This window comes from Dasypus novemcinctus, chromosome 5 (genome assembly GCF_030445035.2).
Source record: "Dasypus novemcinctus isolate mDasNov1 chromosome 5, mDasNov1.1.hap2, whole genome shotgun sequence".
Lineage (NCBI taxonomy): Eukaryota > Metazoa > Chordata > Mammalia > Cingulata > Dasypodidae > Dasypus > Dasypus novemcinctus.
In genome coordinates, this window is record NC_080677.1 from 54,862,588 (window position 1) to 54,883,980 (window position 21,393).

Consider the following 21,393-nt stretch of genomic DNA (forward strand, 5'->3'; position numbering starts at 1 on the left):
TTTGGGAAGCCCCAACACAAGCTGCAGGAGACCAGACTCATCAAACCAGAATAAACAAAAAACTGTTCATTTATTTCTCTCCCCAAAGCCTGTAAAAATATGCTTAGCTAGTTAAACAAAGATCTTCAAAATGGAACTTTTGTGTGTGTTTCAGGTTCCTGAAGAGACCACCATGATTAGCGACATCCAGCTAACATTTAAATTCTGATGCAAGGAAGCAGACTTGGCCCAGTGGGTAGGGCATCTGTCTACCACATGGGAGGTCCGCGGTTCAAAGCCCGGGCCTCCTTGACCCATGTGCAGCTGGCCCATGCGCAGTGCTGATGCGCGCAAGGAGGGCCATGCCACGCGGGGTGTCCCCCATGTAGGGGAGCCCCACATGCAAGGAGTGCGCCCGATAAGGAGAGCCGCCCAGCGCGAAAGGAAGTGCAGCCTGCCCAGGAATGGCACCACACACTTGGAGAGCTGACACAACAAGATGACGCAACAAAAAGAAACACAGATTCCCATGCTGCTGACAACAGAAGCGGACAAAGGACAAAAACAAAAACACGCAGCAAATGGACACATAGAACAGACAACCGGGGGGGAAGGAGAGAGAAATAAAATAAAATAAAATAAAATAAATAATAAATTCTAATGCAGCTAAGTGGTGTTCTTCACCGTCTAGGTGTAGTGTTCAGTTAAGAGCACAGGCAGCCAAGCTCATCCTGTTGCTTTCTACAATAGGCTGTACATTAAAGAGATTTCTTGACCTCTCCTAGGTCCTTTATAAACTGGTCCCTGCCTTTGTTCCTCCCACTTCCTTCCTGTACAACCTTTTGCTCCAGTCAATTGGCATAATTCGCTGGTCCTAGAACATGCCTCCCACTCTCCAACTATTGTTGTTTTGTCCCCAAAGCCCTCCTTTCTTTCCTCCATGTTACCCATCCTCCAATGATAGTGGCATTCACTTCATCCAGGAAACTTCCTCCATCCTTAAACTCCATGGTGCTTCTCTCTTTGGAATTAATGTGGCCATCAGTGGATCTCAGGGAGTAGGTGGTTTGGATTAGGTGGAGTTATCAGTACCAGCCCACACACTCGTAAAGCACCTTCTGTCTCTAGCACCTTACCATTTAGCACCGTTGTTTTTGCATTTCTCGTCTCTTGCCTGCACGAGGCAGCCCATTTAATAGAAAGCTTAGATCAGTTTTCAATGGACCATTGGGCCCTCTTGTGTTGTACAGTGTATAATGGGTATTTTAAAAAACAGTTAAACCAGTTTTATGTCTCATTGCTTTTTAACTTTCCAATATTGGGTATTTTATCTACCCAAATAGACTTGTGCTTTTTGGAGGCAGAAAAATCGTCTCATACTCCTTTTCTCTCTCAGACCTCTCAAGAGCTTTGCATGCTTAATAAATATGTTTGTGATTTATTTCTTGTTCAACGCTATCAATAACAAACTGCTCCCACAGAAACACCTCAGAGTAAAGAATTTACCTTATAAATCTTGAGGTGGTAAGCCCTTTTTCTCCATCCCCTTGAGACCCTCTAACAGACCCTTTTGTTACTCTGGGAATTCCCCCAATGATCCCACACTGGATGTGGCTGCAGTGGCTCAAATGAGAAAAGGGAGAGGGAAGAGAACGTGATAGCTTTAGCATAATGAAACTTTCTACAAACAATTCCATGTAGAATCTGTAACTCAAGTTTTATGGCAGAAACTGTTTATTATTCCTCAATACCATTTTCCCTTCTCTCATTTAGAAGTAAAAATCCTATGTTTAAACAGAATATATGGCTGCCAAGCTAGGAACTATATTTTCCCGCCTTCCTTGCATCTAGGAAGAGGTATGTAACTAAATTCCTCCTATGGACTGTGAACCAAAATGATGTACTTAGTTCTGGATCAGATCCTTTGAAAGGAAATCACGAAAGGAAATCACTTGCACTCTTTTCAATTTATTCTTTCTCTCTTTCCCTTGTCCCAGGCAAAGCATAGAGCTAGCAGGTCAACTTCGAAGATGTTGCCATTCTGAAGGATGGTATAACAACAAGTTAGAAGGAGCCCGCTTTCCTGAATGACATCATGGAGCAGAACCACATGGACTCTAAATTGGCTATTGACTCTGGGTTATTACTTGGGGGAGACATAAAATTCTATCTCAGTTGAACCATTGTCTTTTTTAATAAAATTTTATTGAAGTGTATCATTCATACATGAACATACATAAACATTAAGTGTATCGTGAAAGTTGTGAATTTACAAAACAAACATGCATATCCTCATACAAGGTTCCCATACATCTTGCCACCACCAAACACATTACATTGTTGTGAAACATATGTTACAAATTATGAAAGAGCATCATCAAAATATTATTATTGGAAGTGGTTGTGGCTCAACTGATAGAGCGTCCGCCCACCATATGGAGGGTCCAGGGTTCGATACTCAGGGCCTCCTGTCCCATGTGGTGGGCTGGCCCATGTTCAGTGCGCAAGGAGTGCCCTGCCACGCAGGGGTGTCCCCTGCATAGGGGTGCCCCACACGCATGGAGTGCACCCTGCAAGGAGAGCTGCCCTGCGCAAAAAAGCGCAGCCCACCCAGGAGTGGCGCCGCACATGGAGAGCTGACACAGCAAGATTACGCAACAGAAAAAAGCAGCACAGTTTCCCAGTTCCACATGACAAGAATGCAAGCGGACACAGAAGAACACACAGTGAATGGACACAGTAGACAATGGGAGGAAGGGGAGAAAAATAAATAAATCTTTAAAAATATATATATATTATTACTGATTATAGCCCATATCTTACATTTGGCATATTTTTTCCCACAACTCATCAGATTATTAATACTCTATATTAGTATAATATATTTGTTATAGTTCGTAACAGAATGTTCTCACATTTGTTCTGTTAACCACAGTCTATCCATCATTCACCACTGGATTCCCTGTGTTACACAGTCCCATGTTTTGTATAATCCATTCAACATGTACACTCAGTGGCTTTTGTTTTCATCACAGAGTTGTGCTATCATCACCTCGGTCAATTTTAGAATGTTTTCATTACTCCAAAAACAAAGATCCCTTACCCCCTTATACCCCTCTATTGTCCCTTAGGATTGAAAAAAATATCTTCTTGCCATTGCTGCAAATTATTACAATGTATCTGTTAACTATTGCCCATAAGCTACATTAGTTGTAATTTTCCTGAAACCGCTATATTTTCAGATCTCTCTATAAATGTAACTGAGCCTGTATACAGGTATTTTCCAAATAAATAGGATGTGTTAAGAGTGCCCTCTGTCCCTTGATTTTATCACATACTTTACTTTTCAGCAATCTTACATCAATGGATCTGGCTTCTGTCTGTATTTATTTCAAAATATGAAGTGGCCTAAGATTAAAAGAATAATACAGACATGGTGCATCATCTTTACCTTCTGTTACCTTGTTTAAGTTACAGGGTGTGGTTTCTCAAGGATAAGCACCATGAAATTTTGGCCTCCTCTCATCTTGCCTTTCTTTTGCCAAACATAGACTTAAATATCACTTCTTCACAAGTTTATGCATACATTTGAGGGTTTTCCCAGAAAAACCCAATACTCTAAGGCACCGATTTGTGTGTAGACATCTGCCATATGACATTTTCTCCAGGAATGCATTATGTCTGAAAACAAGAGCACGGTTTTTAGAGGCACGGTAACAACAATAACCAACATTGTTCTCCTCTGTTTAACTTATTTTTTTTAATGTATTCTTTGTCCAGTCACAATTTTTTATTAAGTAAAACATGCTCTGGAAAAAAATGCATTGGTTTATAAAGGTCAAGAGTGTATATCTTCAAAATCTGCTAGCCACAAATAGGCATTTATAAATACTGTGCAATGGATTTGAATTTAATAATTTAGCACCAAACCTCTCTGAAAATTCTGGATAACTTAGAAGAAAAAACATAAAAACTGTACTTTCCTTCTCATATTTTTACTTGTGTTAAAATTTCCTTAATGTCTGTAAATCTCACTAATAAGTTCTGGCTAGTATCTGTTATTGCTTACCATTGCATCTTTAGCACTTAGAATGAGTCCAGGCACATGGCTGGAATTCAATAAATATTTGTTGAATTCATCATTATTATCACCCACGTGTAAAATGCTGATGTCTTTCAACTAACATATCCAAATTGTCCTTAACAAGATTATCCATCTAGGTAAAAGACCAGACTGAACCACAGCAACACTATTTAGAGTGATGGTAGGCCAGTACCATATATGGAATAATTACTGCTCAATAAAAAAATATTGCCACAACCTACCTGCTACAACCATCCTGTTTTGTGCCTTACAGCCCTGTTTCAGTTATCTAGTTGCTTTACAACAAAATACACCAGCATTTAGTGGCTTAAATCAGCAATAGACTGTTTTTGTGCTGTGGGGACTGCTTGGCTGCTTCATAGCATGAAAACTGGGCTGCTTCATAGCATGAAAGTAGAATTCACATATCTCTTAAGTCCCAGCCTTGGATACAGCTTCCACCTGGTTTGTTGGAATACTTGCTCTAGAGAACTAAGCTGCCATGTAAGAAGTCTTCCAACCCCAAGGCTGCTGTGCTGTGAGGAAGCTCAAACTAAGCCCACATGGAGAGGCTCTGAGACTATAAAGAGAGAGAGTGAGAGAGAAAGGGAGGGAAGGAGGGATAGAGAGAGGCCAGGCCAGTTCCAGGCTAAGCCAGATAGTCTAGCTCTAACCACTGTCTGACTACAATCAGATAAAAAAAAGTTGAGCCAAACTGCCCAGCTGAGCCCTTATTGAATTGATGACTGCCCCAAACCAAGAAAGATTATAACATATATGCTGTTGTTTTAAGACACTAAATTTGGGAGTAGGTTGTTACACAGCAACAGATAACTGTAACTGAGTGTTAAGAATGAAAAAATCACTATGACTACTAAATTAAAATCACAAAAAATTAATACCTGAAATTCCTGAAGCTGTGATTGGAGTGGTCTCGTCCCTACTTATGGTTATTCTAGACCTAACCGCACCCTTGTGTATGTTTACTATTGGGATGGTAACCCCTCCACCCTCCTCTGTTTAATATTCACATGGAAAACCTTGAGACTGCTCTACTCTGTACTTTCCTATCTCAGCACCTTGATCTCTGAAAATGATTGTAACTTTGTAACTCCCCCTGCTTTGGGGTTTGCCCCCCACCAGTTCAACTCCTTAATGTTTATTAATGAAGGAGCTGGTGTCCAGCTCTACCCCAAGTATTTGTTAGCATCTCGATGTTATAAAATATTAGAATTTCTGCAGGTCGGGGAGACAGTTTTGGGGCCATCTAAGGAGACTGACCTCCTTTTCTTGTGCAGCCAAATAAACTTTTTCTCTCTTTGACACTCCTGATGTCTCAGGAATTGGCTCCAAAGACGCATCAGGAGAAAAGAACCTGCTTTTGCTCAGTATCATAACCAGAACAGTCACCAAAAATACAAAGCCCACTACCCTGGGACTGTGAGGGAAGGGTCGTATTTCTGCCCAGGGATCTTGCTGCCTAAGGATTTTAGCATTTGGAATACAGGTTTTGGAATCAAGAGCCTTCATTTTTATGCTTTGCTCCATCCAGATAATAAAGAATGACACTAAGGAATTCACTTGATTTTTTTATTTTTCAGATTCAACATCTTCAAAGTAAAGAGAACTTGTTATTGTTTCTTGTGTGGGATTCTGGAAGGTTGCAAGGGTCAAGAGCGTCCTGTAGGAACAATTCTCCCAAGGCAGATAGATGTTCAGTAAATGTCAACTGTGGCTTGATTTCTTCATACCTGCCCATCTACAGGAAGGTATTTTATGAAGCGAACGCTGCATAAAGTGGATAATAATTCAATGGCTAGACTTAACTCAAGGACGACTTCAAAAGACAAGTCTTGAGTCATAAGTGTCAGTTACTGCTGATTGTTAAATTACAAATAAAAGACACTAGCCCTTCCATGATTTGCAGAGGAGAGTACTGCTTCCCATCCTAAACCTCTGTTCTGGAACTCTGTAGCAGCAGTTTCCACTACATTTCAATAGGAGAAACAGTAGAAAAATCCTTCTCTCTGAAGGGCCTTTTTTAATGAGCTTAGCTCTCCATGCATCTCAGAGAACATATGTGGTCAGCATCATTTCTTCCAGCACCACAGCCCTTTTAAAAATTCCTTCTTTGGCAGTCAGCAGATCCCTTATAATCTCCCGGGAAATAACTTTTCCCTGAGAATAATCACCCTGGCAATGAGGCAGGTAAGATCATTTAACTATGTCCCAGGAAAGCCATGTCAGAGGCAGTCATTTAATTCCAATTTTAGAAAACTATGGCTACTACTGAAGGAAAACATTGCCTTGATATAGAAATCAGGCTCTGTGGCTGCTCTGCATGGGTGGCCTGACAACCAGGTGGGAAACAACTGCAGGGACAGTTTTACTGTATATTCAGATATTTATCCTGTCTCTAACCAGACAGAAGCAGAAGCTGAAAAAGCTACTACCCTAAAAACTAAAATTGAGATCATTTTCTGAAAAAATATGTGTGTATGCCCTGGGGTCTCATATTGTTCGACCATTGTTATTTTGAGTGAATACCTTAAGCATGCAATTTATTAAAAGATAGACCAGAAAAACTCCCTGTTTTTTTTTTTTAAACAGAAAGATGGTCACAGATCATTGAGACTGTGCTAATTCGGATTCTGGAAATTTAATTAAAAGTTACATTGAATTCAGTTAAATAGATTTTGATTGTATCAAAATAACTAATAGTGTCCCACAGAAAGATGTACATCTAGAAGAATGGGTTGTATTTTATAGACCATGTCTTGGGTGACATTTTTCTCACATTTCAATCTGTTTCCATAATCCTATTTTTGCTGAAATAGGAATACAAAGAAATCTTGTTTGTGGGTTGGGTAGGCTCCCTTCAATTTTAAAAAATCTCATGTGAAGAAAACTCAGTTCTAAAGGCTATCTTTCCTCTTAACTTCAAAAATATTAAAAATACTATTTGCAAGACATATTAAAAGATATATGTATTTGAGAGATAGCTATATTTAAGCTATTAGAGATTTTTTAATTGACTTTTTCCCTACTATAATAATTTTTAAGTGTTTCAGGCTTTTTAATGGAAATTTTCAGGGCTCTATCCTAAGGCATTTAATTTCTGTTAACAGATCTATCCTGGCTTCTTATTGGCATTTATTCCTGTGCCACCCACGTAGAACTCCAAATGTGGATTCAAAGAATGCTGAGCTGTGAACACTCTATTTGTATAATTCTGCCAGTGACCACCCTTAAACCTCAGAAGAATCAAAGGAAAGCAAAGATATGCTGAAATGTTTAAAAAAAAAAAAAGACTTTGAGGATACAAGAACGTGCCTTCTTCTGATACTACGCCCAGTCAAATCCGGGTTCCAAGGGTCAAGACCACCTATGGACAGTTTTGGGCTGCTAGGTGTTCTGAGCATGATTTGTGGTAAATTTGTATATGCATATATACCAGCCTGCCCAAAGCTCCACACAAAATATTAAGACTGTCCACAGCCTGAATAAGGAAACCCTCCTTTGGAGCAAAGAGTAGGTGAATTGTGAGCTCTAGGTCCAAATGTCTTCTTTTCTCCTCCCCCATCTTTAAATAGGAATTTTTTCTTTCTGATACTTTGTGCCTTAAATCAGAATGAAAAGACATGAGTCAGTAGGGCTTCCCCACTCAGCAACTACAGATTAGGTGAAATTTAAACGAAAAGAACATATAGTAGTCCTTTGAACTTACAGTACTTGACTTTCTTGTCAACATCACTAACACTAAAGGCTTTGTTTCATTTTCATTTCAATTTTATTCAGTATTCTGAATGAAAGTGAGGGTAACATCAGTTAATTATAAGTTTATTCTGGCATAATTTGGAATAAATTAAATGATTTCTTGGTTCACATAAACATATTGTAATCATAAACTGGGATTTTAGACTTAGAAGAAAGCTTTGAAATCACTTCTCATTCAAACCCCTCATTTTAGAGATGAAAAAAAAAAAAAGGGAGATACAGTGTGATTAAGTGACCTACCTAAGACCATACATTTAATTAGAAGGTAAGAAAGATCAACATTCCACATCTCCTGCTTCCCTATCTGGTGTTTTGTTTTTTATTCTATTACATCTCAATTTTTTATTAGTCCTAAAAAAGAAGTAGCAGTGGCCTGGATTAAACAAAATATCCCCTTTACTTGTTCCTGGGCTTCTTGAGAGTGGGGTTATTTTGCTTTGCTGTTTAATTATTTTTATATCCTCTCCAGCATCTAACACAGTGAAGATTTTCAGAAAAAAAAAATGCTGAATTAAATATACTGGATAGGGAGTGATGTTGCTCGAGTGGTTGAGTTCCTGCCTCCTACATGGGAGGTCCTGGGTTTGGTTTCTGGTGCCTTCTGAAAAAAACAAAACAAAGCATAAAACAAACCAAAAAAACCAACTCAGGGGCATTGATGTGGCTCAGTGGTTGAGCACCAGCTTCCCACATACAAAGTCCTGGGTTCAGTCTCCTGCCCCTGGTACAATAAATAAATAATAAAAAATATACTGGATAACTGGGGCCCCGTTCAAGTGCCAGCAGGGTAAAGCTAACTTTAACATCATGGATGGTGAAGGAGCACAGTCTGACAGATGGAGAGTGATGGGGATTCGTCTGGAATTTACCTTTTCCATTTCTTTACCACAAAGAATGAACCACAGGGAGGTAATAGAGACTTAGGGAAATAAAAATAGCAGTATTATTCATAGCATGTGAATGAGCCATTCCTTTTTCTCATTAGCCTTCTTGAGTTGTTAATGAATCATATTCTAACATGTATAACTCTTCTTTGTAATTTGTTCTTACTTCTCCAATATAATTTAAAATATCTCCCATTTGTTTCTAGTATAACAAGCCCTGAGCTTATGAGGTTTCAAATAGGTTGCTAATTAAAATGTTAGCAGAAGCAGTATCACATATTACAAAGAACATGTGAACTGAGAATTAGTACTTCTCAGTAATGAGCTGTGTGACTTTGGACAAGTAATACAAGCCTACTGGTGATCTCCCATCTTCCTTCCAGCTTTAAAACCATATGACTTTCAAGCTTTTCATTGTTTCACCCACAAGCTCATGTGGTTAAATTGAGACATCTTTCAGCCCTCTACTTTCTCTCTACCACAAACAGGGTAACAATATGCCCCTTATATGACATCAAGGCCTTTCTACCTGGTCCCATTTTTTTTTTTAATTAATTTTTTTTTTATTTTTAAAGAAGTTTCAGATTATATAAAAGTTACATAAAAAATATAAGGGATTCCCATATGCCCCATTTCCTCCCCCTCCCACACTTTTCCCACATTAACAACATCCTTCATTAGTGTGGTACATTTGTTACAATTGATGAACACATATTGAAGCAATGCTACTAACCATGGACTACAGTTAACATTATAGTTGACACTTTGTCCCATACAATTTTGTAAGTTACGACAAAATGTACAATAGCCTGTATCCATCACTGCAATGTCATGCAGGACAAATCCAATATCCTGAAAATGCTCCCGTATTACACCTATTCTTCCCTCTCTCATCCCTCAGAACCTCTGGTGGCCACTGCCTTTATATCAATGATAAGAGTTTTTCCATTGCTAGAATAATAAGTCTATAGTACAATAATAATGTCTACTTCAGTCCATTGTTCTTTCACCAATCTTGAGGATTTGGGGATGGTGATGCCCACTCCATTTCTAATTGAGAGGGGGCTTAGATCCCATGGGGCAGATGGATGGCACTCTCTTGCTTGGAGTTGCAGACAGTCTCAGTTCCTTGGGATGGAAGTTGTCCATCATCATCTCCTTCTTTGTTGTCCTGGGTGAGTTCAATGAACTGGAGAGTAGGTGTTAGAACTCTGCTGAAATTTAGGGCTCAATTGGCACATGAATGGACCAAAGATTTGTCTCTGAGACACATATTTATCAAGTATACTTCTAATTATGGGTTCAAATAAAAGGGACAGAAGGGCCATGTGTAGATAACCTATAAATGAATCTAACCTACTTACACTGGGGAGTATAAATTCCAAAGTAAGGCTTTGCTCACAGATTGGTATATTGTGGTTTAAGATTTTTCAGAGTTGTAGAAGTGGTGGCACCTTTTATAGTAGAGAAAGTTTATAATAGTACCAAGTGTAGCTCTATTGACTTACTCTCTGGTAGTTTGACAAAAGGCTGAGTGCTTTTTAGAAAAGTTATATAAAATCTATGTAATTATCTTTGTTTCATACAAAGATATCCTAAAAAGTGGGATCTGTAATCAATGTGCCTATGCAATTTCTATTACTTCCAGCTATTTGATTAAGAACTACTTAGCAATGACCTTCTCTACAAGTACTGAACAGGTAATATGAATTTATGATATATATTATCAAAACATAAGTTGTTGGTGTTTAGTTTTGTGAGATGAATACGATTATGCATTTTTTCTCTTCATTTTTTTCATTAATAAGGAGTACTTAACTATGTCATTTAACAAATCTGTGTTCATCCGTATGTCTTTCTGAACAATGGAGGAACAACTGAGTTAGTAGGTAGAATTAGATGAGATAAAAGTGCCTGAAAAAGAACTTTTTAGGAATAATGTTTCTATACTGAGCTTTTTCTGATCTTTTTTTATTCTGTTGAATTTAATAAAGTTATTAAAAAATACTGTAATATTCTTGCATCATTGCCAAAGATTACTATGTTAATAATAGGGGGGGTATGGGGAAAAATATGCCAAATGTATGCTATCGACCATAGTTAGTGCTATTGATTCCATACCTGGCAGACCCTCTCTTCCTCTTCCCACCCTTCTGATTACTATCAGTTGTAGTCTGAAATATTAGCTTATAAACTGTAGCAAATGTTCCACCATAGTGTGGTGTTTCGGTGAAGGGGTGGTGTATGGGAATTCCACACATGTGCATGATTCTTTTGTAAGCTCACAACTTCTATAATAAAAATATATTTTTTAAAAACCATATGACTCAATAGCCTTTCTTAATGAATTCACAGATTTTGATTGAGCACTCCTTAAGACTAATGTTTATTGCTCTGAAGAAGGTGACTACCTCCCTTGGGAAGAACAAACGCAACACACCAAGTTATCACCATTATAAATAGATGATTCAAGACACCAAGGAATGGTGAGTAAGGGACTTGATGGTAGAAATAAGTATAAAGCAGGGCTTCTGCCTTGGGAGGGTTTAACAACCCAGATGGGGGAACGGAACCTGCATGTGAGAGGGTAAGTAACGCATGTACATTAGTATTGTCCATGCTAAGGGTCTAATTGGTGTCCAGTTGGTTTTATTTGGGGAATACTGTTTTAAAAGTACTAAATTTGGTTATACAATCTTTAAACTCCATGAGTTTTAGAGACGAGACAGAGAAAAGGTGACGTAGACTAGAACCACAGGTCCTGAAACAAGAAGACAGCAGCAAGATTAACTAGCCAGGTGCCTCTTCCAAACAGGGCCCCATGCTCAGAAGGGCCCCGCAGCTGGAGTTTAATACTCTGTAGCTGCCGACTTGAAATTCTTAATAATGTGACCTTTGAATTTGGATTTTATGAGTCCAGTGCGACAATGGAGCATACTGGGGAATCTTGGGACCTCAGCTCTCACATGGTCCCACCTCCCTCCTTCTCCCCAGGAGGTTTCCAGCCACCTGCTGCCCCAACCCTTGGCACCCACATCCACAGTTTCCTGGCTCTTGTCCCACGACTGCGGCTACCCCCCGACCCCCCACTCCGGCGGGGTCTGGGCGGAGCATGGAGAGGGCCGGATTAGGCAGGAGCGCTCTGCAGCATGGCAGACCTGGGCTGGTGGTGGCCACATCTAAGGGACAGCGGCCAGAGGCTGCACTGAGGTGGTGGCGAGCCTCTCTTCTCCCTTCGCGCCCCTGACCACATTCCAGCGCGGCGGTTTAAACATCCATGCGGGCCACGTGCTGCTCCGCAAACCCGCGAAAGGGGCGGTAGACTCGGCCCTAGTTGAGGCGGCTGCGTTTGTCTGCTGCCTGGCCGGAGGGGAACCAGGAAACTGTCAGGCCTAAGCAAGCAGGGCCGGGACACCTGTGAGTGTCTGCCGCATAGTACCCCAGCACTCCTTGGGGGGGGGGGGGGTGGGCTCCACACCTGGGGGACCCTCTTTTCCTCCTTCCACCCTTCCTAACTTGTCACTTTTGTAATTTTGTGTAATTTTGGCCATTACACCTCTGACTTAAATGCTCTGATATTTGCATTTTAAACTGGCATTGTATAATATGTAGATTAAGGGGTAAATTCATGTTCATAATTTAAGATTTTATTTCCTTTGAATGACATTAAGTAGCAAATTAAAAGCACCATCACAGGTCAAGAGACTAGTCATGAAATAAAGAAAAAAGCTGCAAAAAAAATTCTTTTAATGAATTTTTCCCCCTCTCCTTTTTTGTTTTGTTTTGTTTTGTTTAGGGATTATGGGGAATTGAACCCAGGACCTTGTACATGGAAAGCAGGTGCTCAACCACTGAGTTACACCCACTCCCACCCCCTGCTTTTCTCTCTCTTTTTTTGTCTTTATTTTTTTAATATTACATTAAAAAATATGAGGTCCACATATACCCCCCATCCCCCTCCCCCCACTGCTCCCCCTACCCCCTGCTTTTTTAAACAAGAGACCCTGTATTTTTATTTTACACTGGGCCCTATGAATTATGGCCCAGTACAAACAGAAATAGGAATTCTGTCCTAAAAAAGATTTACTGAATTGCAGTGATATTTATGTTTTCAAAAAGTTGGAGGACTTCCACCATTTCCTAACTTTCTGCTATTCTTTAATTTGTTCCCACAACTATTTCCTTGAAGAGTTGTCAAGTCCCCAGAAAACTTAAATTTTAATATCTGATACTGTATCACACTAATGAAGGATGTTGTTAATGTGGGAAAATGTGGGAGGTATGGGGAGCAGGGCATATGGGAATCCCCTATATTTTTTATGTAACATTTATGTAACCTAAGTATCCTTCAAAAAAAAGTATGTATTATGGGCACATTTTTGGGACATTGGAATTGTCCTGAATGATGTTGCACTGATGGATACAAGCCATGATCTATCTTGTCATAATTTACAAAAATGTGTGGGAGAGAGTTGAAACTACAATGTATCTATCGTCCACACTTAATGGCAATGCTCCAGTGTGTGTTCAATTGTAACAAATATACCACACTAATGAAAGATGTTGTTAATGTGGGCAAGTGTGGGAGGGGGAGGAAATCCCCTACATTTTTTAATGTACATTTATGTAATCTAAGTATCTTTTAAAAAATAAAAATAAATTTAAAATATCTGATACTTAGTTGCTCTGCTCTCACTAGTGAAGCCATTAGTAAGATAGGGAACCAATAGATTGATCTGGAACCTGGCAGAGAGTCCATGTGGACATCGATAACTCCAAGATGGCTGCTGAGGACCCCCCCCCACACACACACACACACAAGAATCTGCCATCCAGAACAAAGACTTCCTCTGGAAGCCAGGAGAAGCCCTGGATATTCCCCAAGGACTTATCATTGGGCCCTCATAGGGAATTGATGGGTGGGGTAATCAATCAAAAGAACAAACAGCTGGAACTCCTCCCCTGCCATTAGCAAAGGGGTGGAATAATGAATGGTTCAAAAAGCAGGTGCAAGGCCTGAGCACTCTCTTGCTCTGGACCCTGACTTTGGCTGCCTTCTGCCCCGCTTGGATCACTACCCAAGTTAAACTGGGGATTTATCATCTATAATGGGAAATTGTAGTCTGTAAATCAGCCCTCTTTATCACTCTTCAACCCCTTCCTCTTTACCTGGAACCCATGGTATGATATTTTCTCCCAGCCTGAATAAATTACCGGCCTAACTCACCTGATGTGCTCTTGAAATTCATTTCTGCAGCACAATCAAGAACCTAGACAAAATCCAGTAACATATTAGCACAACTCATGTCAACTATTTTGAATCAAATACACTAACTACAAACTGAATGGTGGAGAGTCCCTAGATGAATAAACAGCTCTTCTTGCACAATGTTCTCAATTTAGAAGAGCAAAGTCAAGTGTTCATTAGCCCAGTATTCCCCTCTAGAGCTCATGGACTGAGAGCGTATGAAAGCATTAGAAGCATGGGGAAAAACATATTAAAAATCTATTAAACTGGCCCTGCCCAACGAAGATAACAAAATGGACACTTCAGGGTTCTGTCCCCACACAGAAGCTTTGAACAATCAGCAAAAACTGACAGAAACTGGTTTCTCAAAGCTCCAGAAAACAGTTGAAGGACTATAACAGGGTGGGTGCTAAATCAAGAAAAAACACTACTTAAAAGCAGTAGGTTCTCTTAGTATCCTGGCTGGCGCCTCCCTTGATTCCCAACCAGCTCAGCAAAAAGCCAGCCCACGCTCACTGTGCAGATCCTTGATCCTGGTCTGGAGGTGGCCGAGTAACCCTCGTGCACATACTGGGAGCATGCATGTTTGGCCCAGTCTATTGGTGGTGGCCTGAGGGACTTGCCAATCCAGAATTTGCCTGCATATAGAAGGCAGTTCACAGAGCTGTCCTACAAACTGCTGTGAAGGTGCAGTCAAGTGGCTGCCCGGGGCAAGGCATTGCTGGCTGTAGGGTATAGAGTGCAGTACCCAGTGTGAAGAAACTGTTTCTTAGGAAGAGAGACATTTGTATCCATGTAAATGGGGAAATTCCTAGGGTCACAGACGCATGCCCAAGAAAAAATGCATTGAAAGAAGGCCCCTATACTTTGGCCTGGAGCTATTCTCTAAAGTCATTGAATGGATAGATTCTGAAGGAGAATGCTGGCACAAGTCAATCTGCAAAGACTGGGAAAAATGGGTTTTCTTTTTTTTCTTTCTTTCTTTCTTTTTTGTTAGCTCCTGGCATTCAAGAAAAACTCTGTCATAGCACTGGCTGTATACAAGCTTAAAGAATTCCAATGGCAGCACATTAAAATATCAAAATGTTCAGGTTTCAACAAAACATACAAAGAAATAGGAATTAATGACCCAGGCAAAGGAGAAAACTAAAACAGAAATTATCAATAAGGAGAACCAACCTGGGACATACCAGACAAAGATTTTTTAAGTGGTCCTAAATATGATACGCTTCAAGAGCTAAAGGAAAATATGGACAAAGAACTAAAGGAAATAGGAAAATGATAGAGAACATCCATAGAGAACACAAGGGGAATATCAATAGAGAGATGGAAATAATTGAAAGAGAGAAAACATAAATTTGTAATACAGAAAATATGATAGAAAAGAAAATATCAATTACACATCTTTCCACAGTAAACACAACCAGGAGGTTTAATGGTTGGGTGATATTACCCCAAAATGATCTACTATAATTTACGTAAGATTTCCTTACTGTTGGATATTTAGTTATTTTAGTATATTTTGTGTTTTATGCACAAAACTCTTCTGTGTCTAGGGATGGTTTCTTTAGGATAGATTCACATAAGTAAAATTACTGGGTCAGAGAATATGATATTGCTATAAAGAATATTGATAAGTATTTTAAAATTGCTTTAAAAAAGACTGCTGCCTGATTCGAGCAGGCAGTGGGAAGCAGGCCAATACTCCATGTACATGGGAAGCAGGTGCTCAAACAACTGAGCTACATCCACTCCCCAATTGAGTTTATCTTCTTCAATAAGGTAGACTTTCTAAAAGACAAAAATCAACTGAATTTTCTACCCCTGCAGACTTGAACATCTTACAGCATCTTTTCCAACATCAAGATTATAATTTAATCAATCATTTCCCAATTCAAAAAGCAATAAGTCATTCAATTGTTTCAATTTGCATTGCTTTTATTATTAATAAGACTGAATATTTATTAATAATTTTTAGTTCCTTTTTAGCAGACCTCCTTTTATGTCTTTCTGCAAGGACAAATAGGCTAAGATGGCAAAGATAGGCAAAATTAGCTTCAAGCTTACAGCCTATCAGTTTAGCCATGTCAGCAAAAAGAACTTCTCTTTCCAAAACTGACTCTCACTGGCCTGGACAGGATAACCTACACACTCCCGCACCCATGACCACGGCCAAGGGTTGAAATAGTACCTTCATTGCAAGTCCTTGGTCAGTATCAACCTGTGAAGAGTCAGCCCCAGTTGAGCTGAGAATAGCAAACATCATTGCACAACAAAAGTTCCTGAACAGGACTAAGGAAAACTAGACGGTATCCTAACTTTAGAATCATGACATATGATGTTCCATGTATTTCCATGTCTTCAATTTGGTATAAATGCTCCTAGGTGAAATGGAATTGGGGAAGAGAGAATCATAAAGTGAACATTTGTAAAAGACAGAATGTACTTGCAGGTGATCAGTTGTCAGGTACTTAACTTCCCACAGACAAAAACAAATGCTCCCTTTTAGAACTACATGTCTGCTAAAAGCAAGTATTGGACTAGAACTATTGTGCACAGTATTTTATGAAAACATCAAGTTGTATCTTTAACACATGCCCAAACAAACCTTTCCTTCCTTTCCTCTGAATGAAATTTGTCTGGAGTGAAGTAGACCAATAAAAACCTTTGTAAAAAATAATAACAGAAAAGTATCTCTTTTAAGAGATGCACTTTCAGCTTATAGGGTTCAGTTAGATGTAAACCATGGGAGAGTTGATTGAAATGAATTTTGAAATCTTGAGGCTCAACGATGCAGAGAAAGGACTCTTCTGAAGATGTAAACAGAAGGAACATGTTCTGTAAGATTACCTCTTATTTGGTCTTCTTAATCATACTCTCTTCCACTTATATTTTTATCACAAAGAGACCAAGTATCATAAAGTACCAATTTTCCTTACATCAGCCCTAAAATGCATGTCAGTATTATATTCTTCCCCTGTTTTTCACTGACTCATTCATTCCTGCAAAAAGAGGTGATGGCAGGGACATAAAGAAGCTACGTAAAGTGTCTGACGTCACGAGGACAATCACTAACAGAGCCAGAAACCTAAATCCTGTTTCCTCTAGCCTAATCCACTAAAACCCTCCAACAAGCATCAAAACCTCCAGCAACTGACTTCTCTGGTTTGCATTCCGATGGCTAGAAACCAGGCAAACTGTAAATACCACCAGCAAATGCTAAATATGAACTAGTGAGCACTGAGAGCAGAACCCAAATCCCTACTCTAAACACTCCACAGTCAATCCATCTTTCACATATTTTCCTGAGTTCTCCTGGATATTATTATAGCTCTGGAAAGAGAGTTGGTTGGAAAACTTGGAATCAACTGTGCAAATAAAATGTAATGAATAAGTTATTCTTTTGAGACAGTTTATTTCTTCCAAACATTGGTTCAGAAGCTGTGGAAGCAGCCGTGTTTAATTAAACAAATGCTAGGAAACCTCATGTTTTCAGTGGAGCAGACAGTTTCTACCATCTGTCTTTCTGCAGTTGTTGAGTCTCCACATAGAAGATGTGCTAGAAAGAAATCATGATTGGATTCTTTCCTAACAAACATTTTTCATGAAAATTGTCATCATCTTAATTACTGTTGGAATGAGGAAAAAAAAACAAAATACATATCAAAGGCATAGAATTTCCAAGAAGGTTTTTGAAAAGATCCTGATTTCCATCATATACTGTCCATTTCCTCACTCAAAACACACATACAATTGTTACCCATTCCAAAACGAACATTTTAAAAAATGGAGCTTTTAGGCCTATGAGTGAATATACGTTTCTTGATTTTGAGGACAGCGGGGGTACCTTAAAGTGCCTTGAAAAAAGTATAATTAAGAAAAATGCAGAAAAAGGAGATGCCACAGTCTATAATGCAATATAAAACAGGATGAGAATCATTAATTTAACAGGATTCAGTTTTCATTTTGGATAAATCACTAACTTCATGCAGGTCTCCTTTTTGTATTTTCAGGGTTGGAATAGTGGTATTACTCATACTCAGGGACATTTTATAGTTACGCAAAGGATTTTAAAAATACTTATTAGTATAATCACAGTCATTTCAGATTCTCACCTCTAAAATTATTTATAACATAGAACAATATAGGGAAGTGGATGTAGCTTAAGTGACTGGGCTCCCATCTATCCCATGGGAGGTCAAGGGTTCAATTCCCAGGGCCTCCTGGTACAGGCAAGCTGGCCTACATGGGGAACTGGTCCGAGCAGAGTGCTGACCTGTGCAGGAGTGCTGGCCTGAGCAGAGAGCTGGTGCAGCAAGATGATGCAACAAAAAAAGACACAGAGGAGAGATGATAAGAGATGCAGCAGAGCAGGGAGCTGAGGTGGTGCAGGAGATCGAGCACCTCTCTCCCACATCGGAGGGTCCCAGGATCAGTTCCCAGTACCAACTAAAGAGAAGACCAGCAGACAAAGAAGAACACACGGAGAATGGACACAGAGAGTAGACAAAGGGGAGCATAAATAAATAAATAAACCTTTTAAAAAAAGAGTAATAATATAAACCCCACTTCTAAAATATTTCTTATAGAGAATATTTCTCTTCATTCCCACTGTCATTATTTTCACTAAACTGTCATGATCTCATCCTAAGACTGCTGCAACCATCTCCCAACTCATATTTCTGCTATTGCATCTGCCTTTTGCTAAGGGTTGACTTTAGAGATTCCAAGTTCTGAGACGATTATGATTCCCTCTCCCAATCCCATACATAATCCAAAAGAAAATTTTAATCTTTTAAAAAGTTTTTAACATGTAACTCTGAGAAGCAGTTTCTTTTCTTCTGATTTTTAAGATAGACATGTGGCTTGTTACATTTATATACTGTTGTTTGGTACAAGAGTGCTTCATTGTATCTGGATGCTCTGCTTTCTGGTTCATGTTAACTGGAAACTAGAACTAAGTCTAATGGGTAAAAAAGGCAGGAAGATCATAGTTTCACATTAATGAATCTTATTCAAAATTTCAAGCTCAAGAATCACTGTGCACAGTACAACAAAAATTTAGCATGTAGTGTTTTTTATTTTTGCAAGAGAAAATGCTTTTGAGAAGAATACATTTGTTGTTTTTGCCTGCTCAACAGGCAAAAACAGTAACTGTTCTTCTTTAGGGAACCATGCTTCACCATTGGACATGATCTTGAGGGGGCTTAAATCAAAGAAATAAGTACATGATCCAGGTTAGGCCAATCAGAAGCTCTCTTCCTGGAATCTGAATCTCAAGCAAAGAGCAAAGACCAAAAATTTCAAGTTTATTTCTCCTGATGGCAATGCCTACTGGTTCCTGGTACTGCTATTTCTAGAGCTATTCTAATTCCCATCCTTTGGAGACCAAGTTCTTTGGCTTCTGGGAACAATAGCCTTATAGTAATTTCCTTTTTTTTTTTTTTTTTTTTGTTTAAATTAGCCAGATTTGATTTCTATTTGTTGCTTGAAAAACCAAAGAACTTTACTGAAAGAGCTTTCACATAATTTTTGCTTAAATACTATTTATAATACCTAAATAGTACTGTAATCTAAATTTCACAGCAAAGGAAGTTATAAAATAATATAATTAATTAAAAGGGGGAAAATCCATAACACATGTAGTTCTGGTCACTCTTCTTAGTTAGGAGATGGTATTAAAAATATCCTAATTTTTTTCAACCATCCAACACACAAACACATCTACACATCCCTGAATCTGCTGTTATTCCAAAGTGAAGCAGCTCAAGCACATTTTTCATTGAGACTAAGAACATCTTCAACCCAGGAGTCTTGGCCATTCCCAGTGATTCCAATGTGCTGAGATTTCTTTTTACCAGTCTTTTCATAACTGAGGGTCTGAATACCTCCTTCCAGGTCACCGGCAGGGCCTTCAGATGGAAAGGGCTGAGGAGATTAGGGGATGACAAAGCAGTGACCATGTCCAGTCCAGTTATCTTCCAATCAACCCTCCCTTCATGATATTCTGAGAGATGAAATTCCTCTAGTTTCAGTAGAGATTTTTAAATAAATATTTTATTATCCAGCTTATTTTTATGTCAAATTCTAACTATAAATTAATGAAACCTAGAAAAATAAGGAGTAACAGCATATATAGATCCAAAAAATATTATTTAAAAAAATAACTCAAGATGCTATACATTTAAACGAATGGTGCCAAAACAAGTCTTTGAGAAACCTCTTGCAGAATTAGCTAGATTTTTATGATGATCAAAAGATTTAGTGACAAGTCACTAATTTTTGTGTCTGAAAATCAAGTTTACACCCAATGAAAAGAATGGTCATTTTCCAAAGAATAGTCAAAGTTTCAGAATATGTATAGTAAGATCCCATTTTGTAAAAAACAAATACAAATATGTTCAAGACACACTTCCTTTTCTATTTTAGTGTAGAAATGTTTTTTCAATCCCAAAAGCTATTATAAAGTTAAGATTCACCTTGCAATCATTGCATCTTAGCAATGAAAATATTATAGTAACCCAAATATCCCCAAGCCTTCCATCCTACTTAATATACCTTTCCTTTGATATCTAAATCAGATGACTCGAATTTCTATCCAATTTCTGCAAAATCTAATGCTCCTCTGAAAATACCCTAGAAATCCTTAGAGCCCCTATCATCACATCTTGGTCTGAAGATGTACTTCACTTAAATTTTAACTCTACACTCATCATCTCGCCTTCCTTTTCTGCACTTCTTCAAATGAGTAACCATTAGCCTTCTTGGTTTCCTAGACATTCAGATTTTCAACTAAATTTTGAGGAAAATGGAAACATATTACAGGTCAACACAAATTGTAGGTAACTTACAATAGAATTTTATAAATCTTAAAGATTCTTACTCACGCCAATCTTCAGGAATTTCTCAATAACAGTTATTATACCTGGGCTCCATTTGCCACCATATTTTGGAGGTCTACTTCTCCTTAAGGCATATATTTCTCTCCCATTTTTCCCTTTTTCAGGCCTAAGGGGCCCTCTCTAGAAACAGGCTTTTCCCCTGTTGTTAGAGAAAATGCAAAATATCTGATATGTATTATGCAGAATAAGCAGCTCTTAACCTCTACTCCAGAGCAGATTCACAAAATATTATCTCATACCTTAAAAAAGCCATTGATTTACTTCAAACAACTATGAGATGGAAAGGGACTGAGTAGGTTGCACAGAAACAAGACTGGACATTAGCTGATAATGTTTGCAGCTAGGTGATGAATTCATTTTACTAATCTCTCTACTTTTATAGATATAATAAAAAAACTAAAAGGCAACTAGAAATCCTTGTAGGGTAAATGTAAGTTGCTTCTTCTGTGCAGGTAGATGTTGTCTCTCTTTTGGAAGTCAGTAAATGTCTACAGAGCAACTCACACAAATAGTAAGGAA